At 38.8% G+C, this 12,452-nt stretch overlaps 1 protein-coding gene across 11 annotated transcripts in view; it reads right to left on the bottom strand.

The window, feature by feature from the left end:
* The window catches only part of magi2a (membrane associated guanylate kinase, WW and PDZ domain containing 2a), a 332,668-nt gene that overhangs the window by 279,410 nt on the left and 40,806 nt on the right, over nucleotides 1-12,452 (bottom strand). Inside the window, exon 1 of one of the 11 annotated variants that reach the window (XM_024291372.2) lies at nucleotides 2,968-3,339. The exons of the other annotated variants lie outside the window; for them this stretch is intronic. The gene's annotated coding sequence lies outside the window, so the exon portion shown is untranslated. Of the gene's footprint in view, nucleotides 1-2,967; nucleotides 3,340-12,452 lie in introns of those variants that run through there. 11 annotated transcript variants of the gene reach the window in all.

Raw genomic sequence — 12,452 nt, forward strand, 5'->3', positions numbered from 1 at the left:
ACCCCGCGACCCCGAAAGGGAAGAAGCGGTCAAGAAGATGGATGGATGGAATACACTCACCACATGCATGACAGTGATACGTTCTATTTTCATGACATTCCTTGTGCTATCTTATGGGATCCAGATGACCCAAGCCTTACATTGACGTGTTATCCATCCCATGACAAATGTGGACAAAGGTGGACAGGATCTCATGTCTACCACAGGCACCAGTAAAAATAAAAAATAAAAAAAGAAAAAAAAAGTTCAGCACGTGAATGACCCCAGTCCCAACGTCAACATACCTAGATAGCACAAGGGTTAACCTCTAGAGACCTGGAGTCCACATGCGAGGACATGACTTTATGAGGCCATAATGGTACATTCTACTTAACTTGGACCCTGTGACTATACATGTAGAGAGTTAGCTCAAATATCAGGGTGGTCATACGAGCCTCAAGGGAACTGCAAGACACACCTGCGCTCCCATTAAGGTGCGGCTACTCCAATCTACAACCCTACATAGGCCTTGACAACCCAAAAACCTGCAGAACCTGTACGGGTCAAACCCCGTATGGATGCATGTGACTAGGACATTAATTTTTCTGCCTGCTGAGTGCAAGTATTAGTCACATTCTGGTTATCTTAACTGAGGTTTGGTAGATTTTACTATATCTCCTTTAGAAAATGTTGTTTCTCTTATTAACTATCCATACATTGAACCCAGAGACAAGTAGAACTAACATCAGTGGATTGTGAAGTAACACTCTAAATCTTATATTTAACCCAAAAAAACACATTTAGAAAAGTTTATGTCCTTTCGGTTCATGTAAAAGACTGCCAACGATTTGCTTTTAAGGTTGTGTTTGTGCATTTAAACAACTCAGCAAGCAGATAAAGAATCTTAAAGATATTTTTGTATAGGTCAAGATACAACATGCCACATTTCTTGTCATGATTACAATTGTAAGTTGTTATTTAAAATGAACCAAACCTTTGATATAAGAGGCTGTACAGTTTGTTTTCTTATTTTTGTTTTAAGTTTTGCTCCATCTACGTAGCCATTCCTGTCCTGTATTCAAACCCACTGAGGATTGGGTCTTTCTCAATTTAGAAGTTTTTAAAGCCAGTCTGAAGCTTTCTAGAAAAACTCCTGTTCTCAGAAGTTTAGGATCAACAGACTCAAGAGAAAAACTCAAGAAAAATGTCAGAAACAAGAAAAATGTCCAGTGCTCTTGCATCAGACTATCGTCAATCTAATATGTAATTACTTTTATATGAGGGGGAGTTTTTTAAAAGTTGTTCTCCCATCCCAACAAACAGGAGGCTCCTCCCTGTTGTAGGTCAGTCATTCCATCTCACACAGTTTAATCGCACAGTGTTCTTCCTCTTTCATTTCCCAAGTTGTTGATGTTGTCTTCATTTATTCTGCCACGCGCAGAGCATTCCCCTCCTAGTTTAAACACCGCCTTCAGAATTCCTCAGCTTGTGAAAACACTCCCCTTCTCTTCTCTCCTCCTATGGTTTTTTATTCGGACGTGCTCAGAAGCACTTCTCCTCTTCAGGAGGAAGATGCATGGTCCCAATTCAAAGAAAACAGAAGATCCATAGCAGAGGTCTTTTCAGTCTGAAAATGTAATTGTAACTCAGTTATAATATCTCTTTTTTTTATTTTGTTAAGACATTTAGCTTTAAAAAATAGGATTTATTCCCATTTGTGGAATGACTCTTTCAACAGTAACAATAACAAGACATTTTGAATTGGATTCAAACTCAAATAATGACTGTGGACAGTCAGTTGATGAGGTAAACACTCAGGGGATGGTGGAGTGAAGAGCCAATGGATAAAGAAATTAGAAACTGCCCGTCTGAGGTGAGAAAATCCATATGAAGTGCTGCTGAAAGACAGACGTGTTGATAAATTAGTGGAAAAACTGCATTTCCCATCATCAATATGGTTTCTCAGATTGATCCATCTTCAGGAAAGCCTTTTTTAATGAATTAATGGTCTTTCATTTTTTTTTTCATTGTAACAAAATTAAAGATTCTAGTGGGACTTTTCTGTTACTCACCTTCAGGAAGCAAAACAATTCCCAATGTTAACCTCTCTTGATGCAAGCTTTCTGCTGAGTGGTGAAGCAGAGAGTTGTGCAATTCAACAAAAGGAAATTTATTTTAGTGTAAAAACAATAAATCATTCTTAGAAAACAATGTGGGGGGGAGGGGGAGGGGGGAGTAACATACTCTACTTCAGTTCTTTCTTTGTGTGTTGGGGTCCAAAAAATGAGTGTTTTGATTATCTTTTCGTTTTGCTTATTTTTGTGATTATAAGCGCATGAGCTCTAACTACAACAAAACAGCTCTTCCCCCATCCAGTGTTTGATGGTTTTACTATGATGCTTTCATTAAAAAAAAAAGTGTGAAATATATTTTTGTTTCCTTTATTGTAATATACAGATTATTTAAAGGGCCTAGAAATCGCCACACTGGATCACAACGGAGACATCACAGAAAGCCGGGGTCTGCATAATCTGAAGGAGCTAGTGAATCTAGCGGATCACATTATATTATGTTTTAATTTAATGTTTGTTGCTTTGTTTATGTCTTTATACTGGATGGGTGCAAATTGAAATGATTTGTATTAAATCAAAACCATTTATACATTTATTTAGAATCAACAACACTGATAACAACACAAAGATTTAGATAGAAAGAAATGGTGTTTGTCATTTTAAGCAGGTTTTATTTGTTTGTTTATTTATTTTCGTCTCCCTTCTGTCACGGCAGCCCCTGCCTCCGCTCCTCCCACCGCTACTGCTCATCAGGTTGATCTGCTGCACCTGTCTGTCCTCCTATATATCTCTGTCTCACTGCTCCCATCACTGCCGGAACGTCTCGCTATTCAGCCCGACTACCAGCTCTAAGCGTCACAGTCTGCTAACCGCTTCTGTCTCATGCTTCAGAAACTCAAGCCCTCTGCCTGCTTACCTGCCTGCCTTCACGTCCCGTGCACCCACGCTGTGTTCCCGTGACAACGCTGCTACTCCGCTGGAATTGGATTCCTGCTTCCTCCACGCTGCAAGTCCTGCTCAAAGCCTGTCCATAGATCCTGTTGCTGCTAAGATCTCTTCTTCACGGATTACCCCACTCAAGACCGCTACAAACTTCCACAAACTAAAGACTCTTCCTCTCCACTCATTCTGCTCTGCTCTCCGACGGCGCCCTCATCTGCGGCTTCAGCACCCCCTGGTGTCTGGCGGCGTTACTGCACCCTGCCTGTTTCCATCTCATCATCCTTCAGCAATAAATAACTGAACTTCATCCACTCCTGGGCCTGTCATTTTTGGGTGGTCTCGTGACCTGTCCTGACACCTTCTGGTTAAGTTCAGCAGTAATATAAACAACATTAAAACAGCATAAAAAATCATTGTTATTTTTGATCATTTAACTATAAAACCTGAAAATGTTCCACAGTTTTCTTTCCTCAAAGTTATTCAGCATTTTACATTCTAATTGTTACATATTGGTGCAGAGCCCGTATAAAAAAGTCGTTTTTTTTCCGCGGCAGAATCAGCTGATTCACATTGATCAAATTCGCACTTCACTGCTATGCAGAGCAGCACATCAGCATGAGGCTGCGTTTCTTCGCTTCAAGATCCGCTGGACTTGCACTAATTGCGTCTTGCTAGTTTACTTCCGGAGACAGTAGCGCTGCTTTTTTGGTTTTGTTTTAGTTCATAAACTTAAAACCCAACAATATTCTGGATTTCAGAGCAAAAATCCTTCGCCCCAAGATAATATTTTACTACCCTCTACTATATTTATAGAGATCGCGAATCAGCACAAATGTTCGTGCTAGAATTTTCAGGAGCAGATCGCGAGTATTCGAGCACCTGGAAACTCGTTACAGCCCTATTCTTCGAAGGAATAAACCTAATTCCAACAGATTCTAATGCAGAAAAAAGCAGCTTTCTGACGATTCTCAACAGTGTACGTAAGTTAAGTTGCAACCTTGCCTTTGCCCAAGCATAGCTGGGATAGGTTCCAGCAGCTCCATGATTCCAAGAGGGAGGATGTTCTTTAAATTCCGCTATTAAAGTAATTCCAATGGATTCTGAAGCATAGGAAAGCAAATCTGCTTTCCTATGCTTCAGAATCCATTGGAAATACCTTGATTACATATACATTTATTAGTGTTGAGAAGTAAAACTCAGTCGGAGTCACACGGTTGCTGGAGCCTATCCCAGCTACTAGCGAGGTTGTAAAGTGCTCCTCAAAAATGAAAAGATGTTCCATGAATGGCTTGCGTGAGCTGGCAGCTTCACACTGCGTTAATTTAGTTTTATGGACATCTCAAAGGCAGTGATGAGGACAGCTTTCAGAGGCCTTCTTTAAGCCTCCACCTGCTGATTTTGAGTGACTCGTGCGAATGCTGTCATTACTGAACAAAGCTGTGCCTTAAAAAACAAACAAAGCCTTTGTTTGTTGTGGCAGTTTAGCTTTGTATGTCACTCCATTTAGTCCTGTTTATTACACTTAATTGCAGATTTGAAACAAAATGCAAAGCATGAAAAACGACAAAAGCAGCAGGTTGCTCATCTTTCAGGAGAAAAAAGTGACAGCTTAAGTCTCATTGAACACGACTGATCAAAACACTTCCCTGTTAGATTTCCTGCTCTATTTTAAAAAACGTATCTTGACTTGTTTTAAATATGTATTTTTCTTATCAAATGACAAGTGATGGATGTGGCAGTTACCTCCCGCATAGAAGAGCCTGGAGGCTAAAATCAGGCTTTCAGGGGTTTTTAGGGTGGTTAAAGGTCAGAAAGATATTAAAAAAAGGCCTGATAAAAGACTTTATAAACCAGATATCATAGTCTGTAAGTGCTGAATCATGTAAATGTGAGCAGTACAGATTTCTCTGATTTAGAGGTGTGTGGAGACTGAACACTTGTTTCCAAAGGGGATTTAAATTAAATAAAAAGAGTTTATTGTGTTGAATGGGGGTAGCTGAGTCTTCCCCGTGTCCATTTTGTTGGAGCCTCTGTCAAAAACAGATCAAATACCCTGGGAGACTAAAACACCAGGCTCATACAATCCACTACACACAAAACACTACAAAACACACAAAAGTAAAATAATAAACAGGCATGTGCGATTTAAAGAAACGGCTCTGGTGAATAAAAATTCCTGAGTTTCAGAAGGGTACGTAGCTCAAAGAGGGGCGGGTCAAAACCCCACCCCTCTGAGTTCCAACGTCACTTCTTCCCTCTGACCGCTGTCTGGCTCCTTGCTCAGCTGAACTTGCGGCACCGCCACAACCTGAGCTGCTTTGCCTGGTGGGCGGTCCAACACTCGCTTCTCTTTCCACATTCCTTGGCTGTCAACCCAGCGCTGGCTTCCCCCGGTGTGCTCCTTAAGTGTCGACCCGGAGCTGGCTTCTCCCGACAGACTACTTGGCCGTTGACCCAGCGCTGGCTTCACCCGGCGCACTCTTTGCCTGTCATACCGGCACTGGCTTCTCCTGGCACCCTCAACGGCTGTCAACTCGGCTCTGTCTTCTCCCACCATGATCCTCGATTATCGACTGAACGCTGCCTTCACCCAGCTACTCCTTGGCTGTCGACCCAGCCCTGGCTTCACCCGGCGCAATACTCGTCTGTCGACCTGACGCTGGCTTTTCCCGCCGTGCTCCTCAGCTATCGACCCGAAGCTAGCTTCACCAGGCGCACTCCTTTTCTGTCGACCCGGCGCTGGCTTCACCTAGCTTCAACTGGCTTCTTCTGGCACATCTTTTGGCCCCAGCGCTGGCTTATCTCGTCACGCACCTTAAGGCCCCAGTGCTGGCTTCTGCCCCTGCACAAGGACTCTGATGAAAATTGTGTTTTTGGTGTTTTCTTCTTTCATGTTCTTTTAAAATTTTTCTTATAATGGAGGATATGTATTAAGGAAATTAAGCTCAATTTGCATTTCTGAGTATCTCTTTAAACTGTTCTGAATCAGGAGCAGATGAAGAAGTGCTGTTGAAAAAAGAGCTAATTGATCATTTAGAAAACACGCTGCTCCCTGCTGGGCTCCATTCTGATGGATCCACTTGTAGATGTCTATATCCATGAACGTCATTGTTTTCCTTTTATGAAAAGCCATCGAACTTAAAACTGTACAGCTGGAAAACTCCAATAAAGCTCATTTTTTTTAACTCAGAGGCAAATTTTTATTGATCTCCTGCTGCTCTGCAGAAACTATGTGCTAGAAAACGACAAAGGTTTTTTGATTTTGACTAAAAACTGCATAATCATGATTAAAAGACCACTGGGGATACTTTTACAATAGAAAGAAATATTGTTGGAGTGGGACTTAAAATATTGCTGAGGCAAAATATTGTTAGTTGACACTAAAAGAAGATATAGTTATGTTGTTTTACAGCAATATTTACAATACAGGAATAAAACCGCCAATGATAATAAACTTCCCCTCATTGCAACATTAAATGTTGTTTGCAGCTGTCTCTTTTTTATCTTCTATTTCAAAGCTAAAGCTTGAAGGAGTGGATGGCAGAGCGCATAAAATATCCTTTTTATTTACTCACTATAACTTGTTCTTACCAACTGACATGTCTGCATATAGCTTGAAATCCGTCACTTTTTTAGGGTTTAAGACCTAAAATGTGTTTTTAATGTAACTATGAAAAACTAGTTGTCTTCAAAGCGGACCAAATTAGCTTGTTTGGATCAAAAATAATTATCCAAGGCTTGTGTGATGTGAACTGAACAGATGCCGACTGTCGGCAGGAGTGAATATTTTTAACTCTGTTGTGTAACTGCTTTCTTTGAACTGAATTAAAGATGAGTGTCTTTAACAATCTGTGTGGAAATAAAACAAGTCGCTCACATTCCCTAAAAGCCCAGACCAAGGCAGGCTTCATCTGTAACACCATTCCATCTTTCATGATGCTCATACTCCAGTGTACTAGCTAGTATTTTTTTTTTTTTTAAAGGGGGCTTTTTTGGTCTGTCCAACCATCCTGATTGGGCACTTCTGTCATTGGGCTCCATGTCATTTCACCAGCAATCTGCTGCGGCTGCAGCCTCGTGAGACCGAACAAATCCCAGCCTCTGCACCACAATCCAGCACGTCTCCCAGTCTATCAGTATGGACTGATAAGTACCTTTTACAGGACTGAGAGCTTTAAACTCTCTCAGAGCGCACAAAGAGCAGCTAGCTCTTTGCAAAAAAAATCCTTTTTACAGAAAGGCAAGTCTGACCCTTTAGTCTGCTTTTAACAGAAAAGGTAAATGCTCATCTCTTTACTTATTTATTTATTTTATTAGATGATTTGACAGGGACATTGCACATTAAGAAGCATCTCTGCAAATGCACCACAGTTAGCCAAAAGGCGGTTTTTCATCTGCAGTCCCTGGCTGGACAGCTGGTACATTTGTCTCCCTAAAAACAAGCTTTTTCTCTTTAATGTTTCATTTTCCAATCAATTCATGACTAATTCTCTTAAGTTTAATTTATCAAAGTACAGATATTTATTTATTTTATTTTTTTCTCTCTCTTTATATTTTGATTGCTTAAAAATAAAATTCTGAAATAAAATAAAAAAATATATATTGTAAAGTAGATTAACATTGTAAGAGTGTAACAAATGGCACAGAAGGTTGTGGTTTGATTAGCTTTCAGAGGAACTGAGCATAATGGAAACTTTATATTGGTGTTTCACATTTTAATTCAGTCAATTTGTTCTTTAATTTTTAATTTAACACTATTGTTTTTACTGAAAGACTTATTTATGCCAATGGATTGCACCAAAACATGACAAATACAATAGAAATAATAATTTCATTATTGCCTCAAAGCTTTATCGTCTTGTCTAAGGCTTGGTTAGCTGTTGTACAATACAAAGAAAAAAAAAGATTGTTGAAAATTTTTTTGATTTTTTTTCCTTTTCAAAAGCAGCGTTGAGAAAGTTTGGGAACTTGCAGAAGTAAAGAATAAAACCCTAAAAATCCCAGGAACCGAGGGAGGAAATTCTTTGTCTGCAGGGCAAAGAGTAAAAGCACAAACCTGTGTAAGACTTTATAATGCTATATTTATAGATTCTGCCTCTTTTCTGTGAAGCTCAAATCACAAAATGGTCAGATTGTTGTAATGTACATAATAGAAGGTGGAAAATGTATTTAAATGTTTTAGCTAAAGCAGTTTTTTTCTTAGATTAAGTGTAGCGTAGGGTCATTTGAACAGAAATTCAGAGTAATGAAGTTCAAGGAAAAAGAGGAAAGTGGATCTGAAACAGAGCAGAGACCTCTCAGCCACCAGACATGTAAAGGTACCACAGGTAGGTAGTGAAATCCTGCTCTATTTCAATTTGCTTATTCTTTTGTTCCTGTAGGAATGGATTTTTAATGCAGCGCAGACAGTAAGCCAAACTGAAGAAGTGATTGACAGGAAGTTGCTGTGCTTCTGTTTTGGACTCCTGGGATGGATTTGATGGAGGAAGGAGCCTTCAGCAGGTAAGTGCACTGCAGCTTCTCCAGCAGCGAGTAACTTAAAGCTCCATAAAGCAGAGGGATAAGAAGGGAGCTTTCACCTGATCTCAATACAGAATCTCTTCCTTTTGCTTGTTTTCCTAAAACAGAGCGCTCCTCCTAGTGTGTTCCAGTTATAAACAGGGTCATAAACTTTATATTCTTTTACACGAGGAACAATTCAACCTTCAATAAGGAGAAAACTCACATCAGACTCCCAAAGTAAACTATGAGTCAATGACAGAAAGAAAGATAAACACAAGGAAGATACAAAAGCATTGCGCTACATCAGACAGGAAGTTGTAGCCATAGAATTTGTCCATCCAATGTTTTAAAAACATTTTGTGTATTATTTATTTTTGCCCCAAGGCAATAGGCAGCAGACTTTTTTTTCTGTGTGTGATATTATGTTGGTTAGGTAGTAAAAGAGTTGTGGAGGTTTCCTGGTTAGCAAAGCAGTTGAACATTTGGTTAAATAAATATGCTGATTTGGAACTAAATGGCTTCAAAAATCACCATAAACTTTCTTTTCTTGTGCCATTCTTTAATTTTTTTTAGAAAAAAAAATGTAATTTCTTACAAGGCTGCGGATACAATCCTATAAATGAAATGCAACCCTACCTTAACATATACACGACGTAGCCACTAGGTGGCGACATAAGACACAAAACATCCTATTGTTATAATATATTGTAAAATGTATCTTGAATCATAAATACAGTGATACCTTGTTAATTGCGGGAGTTACGTTCTAAAAATAATGTGAGATAGGTGAAATCCGCTAAGTCTAATATAAGTCTAGTATAAGGCCGTAAAACTCCACTACTCACTTTATACACTTATTTTAGGGTGTATTCAGACTGGAAAGATCCTTTGGCACGGACATAGTTCGCTTAATTTATTCCAGATCAAACTTTTAGTCTGTTGTTCAGACTGCCGTCAGGCAGACTTTTCTGTTTCAAACTAAAGCTTGTAAAGAAAATCACGTGACTTAAAGATCTCTTCACTCATTGGCCAGGAATTACAAGGGCGGGGCAAAGCAACTAGAGGCAGAAATGATGAAAGTCCTGCGCTTTGCAGTCCTTGTCAGGAGGGTTCACTTACTTATTCAAACTTTATATTTCCCTGACCAATTTTGAATATCTGTATCAAGGTCAGGTATGAAATTTAATTGCTACTTTGGTAGCAAGGCCGTTACTGGCAAGACGACGGCTAAGAAGATATGCTGCTAAGTGTTTATGACATATAGATTGTCGGGAAAACAGTCAGAAGAAACGTGTATCACATTAAAAGTTGTTTTATTGAGCCAGAATTCATGTGACCACATTTCAATGAGTTGCTGTCTCTCATTGTTGTGGTATCCTGACATTATTTTTAAGATAATGTTGTTAATAAGCATTTTTAGCTTTGTTAGAATAAATGTTCTAACAAGTAAGTAGTTGGACAACTTATTTCCCCTTTAATAAAACGAAAATCGATGCTTTACAATTGTCCACGGTTCACCGGTCACTTCATTCCTAAACCGTTTACATCAAGTGACCACCGGCTACGGTGGCCATTTTTTCCCAGTCATTCCACTCCGAGAACAGATTGTATTCAGACTCAGGAAGGGAACCCAGAGAGAACTGAATCTCAGTCCCATTGGAAACGAACCAAGACCACCTGGAAAGATAGGTCAGAGAGCAGCTCCTGGTCCCAGACGAGGGTCTGCTTGGGGGTATTCAGACTGAAAAATTGTTCTGGATTATTGGAGGAAACAAATGCTGATTCACTTAAAAAAAATATAAATGTGTCCAGTCTGAAATTACCCTTAGATATGCATGAACTTTTCACACTTCTATCTCTTGTTTAAACGCACTTAAGGTTTATATTTTTGTGAAAAATAAGTCCAGCGTAATAGAATGAAATGAAAGAACTGATAGCGATCTATTTGTGTAAATTTGCCAAACTAAACACATTCTATAGATAAGGGGGGATAAGGGGATTGATTGACAAAGCTCTTCAGCTAATTAGAAAAACGAAATACTACAACAAAAAAATTGAAAAAAATCAGCAAAACAGTGAGAGTGCAAAACTCCAAGGGAAAACTTTACTGCCATCCACCAGCTGAATAAAAAAATATTCTATATTTTCATCTAAGTTTCATTTGTTCAATCTTAACGTTATCAACCCATACCAGGACTCCACCTCCACCGTGCCCACTCAAAGCGGTACATGGTGGCCATTAGAGGTTCAACACTGCATACAATTAATCGACTAGTTCAACTATTAAATTCAAACATGTTTTATTAGCTGTAAATTTAATGGTGGATTGATGTAACTGGTGGCAGAAAAACTACTTTATCAAAGTACTTTTGCAGACAGATAGTAAATAGTTCTGCATGTCATTTTTCAAAAAGGATGTACTGCCTGACACCCAACCACCATCAGTTCTCTTCTTAATAGAATATGCAGATCACAAAAAATGTGATCCCATCCCTAAAAGGTTCGTGTGTAGGCAGATGAACTTGAGAAAGTGTTTATCATCCATATTCTTCCTTCCTTCTGGGAGCATTTTTCTGTCCTATCTACATTCCATGAATATTTTTTCTTCATAAACGATTTCAAAGATAATTTTAGATCCTGAGGCACAAATGTTTGAAGTAGTATTTAAGAAACAGCTTTGTTGGCAAAGATATGTACATGGTTGCTTTATGCTTGACGCTGTGTTTAAATATCAAGTGTTAATCCATCTATCTGCTCATGTTCAGGCATGCTGAATGCCTTTTGGGGGTCATGGGGTTGCTGGAGCCTATCATAGCTACTGCTGGGAAAAGTGGGGTGCATCCTGAACAGGTTGTCAGACTGTTGCATTGCAACACACATATACAACTTAGAGGCAATTTAGAGACAGCGATTAACCTATGAAGTGTTAATTGTTAATCAAATTTTCCTGGAAATTCAAGATGCTTAAAGTTTTAGCTATCTTCTTAAAAGAAAAGAAATAAAAAAAACAAGTGTGCAACTATAAAGCTCATGTTTTTTATCTTTTTTTTAACAAACTTCGGTCAAAATATATATATTTATTTGAAAATGAACATATATGTCTTTATTTTTGTGAGTCCAATCAATTTCTTGACATCTTTGATCTTTTGGAGGTCACATCTCCCAAAGATTCAGTTCACTTCAAGAGAGAATTAAGGGACCGAGAATGATTTTAATGAATTTAGACAAGGCAGAGTTTAATGGTTAGTTGGCCATTTGCTTCGATTGCAATTAATATTCTGACTATTTAGGATAAATACCCTAGATTGGAGCACTTTTCCTTGCCTTGTGGGAAGATGTTCATGGTAAAGACAGATCCCTTTTCCCGTTGTGGCTAACTGGCTCAATAAGGCTGCCGCTGAACAACTGGGCGACCCTAGGCAAGCGTTTCTGTATTCTGGTCACAAAGCTCTTTTTAAAGACCCTCATTGATCTGCAGCTCCTTAAAGATCTTCCTCCTTGTGTAGTAAGAAGTAACTGTTACATCAATGTCAAAGAAAATGGATAAATGATCATCTGATTTACGAGGAAGTGTCGGGGTAAAGACTCTACTACACTTTTAAAGTCTTTATTGAGAGCTGTTGGAAAACATAGCAGAAAAAGGTTTCATTTAATTTCCTTCCAAGCAGTTTTACGTTGCGAAACCACAAGCCGGAGTTTCTCTGTAAATAATCTATTTTTAATTTGTCTTTATTTTCACTTTTATACATTTTTTGTGTACACACTGACGAGCTTCGGACTATTTAATGATCTATTTGGCATAATAATTGATCGAATTAGGTTACAAAGGACATAAACTATAGAAAAGAAATGGCATGATAGACACTTTTCTATCACCCACACAATATGTATCGTCATATCGCCCAGCACTAGTTTTTGTTTACTCACTAAGATTTTTCGTCCACCTTTTTTTTTTTT

This window comes from Oryzias melastigma, linkage group LG23 (assembly GCF_002922805.2).
Source record: "Oryzias melastigma strain HK-1 linkage group LG23, ASM292280v2, whole genome shotgun sequence".
In the NCBI taxonomy this organism is placed as follows: domain Eukaryota; kingdom Metazoa; phylum Chordata; class Actinopteri; order Beloniformes; family Adrianichthyidae; genus Oryzias; species Oryzias melastigma.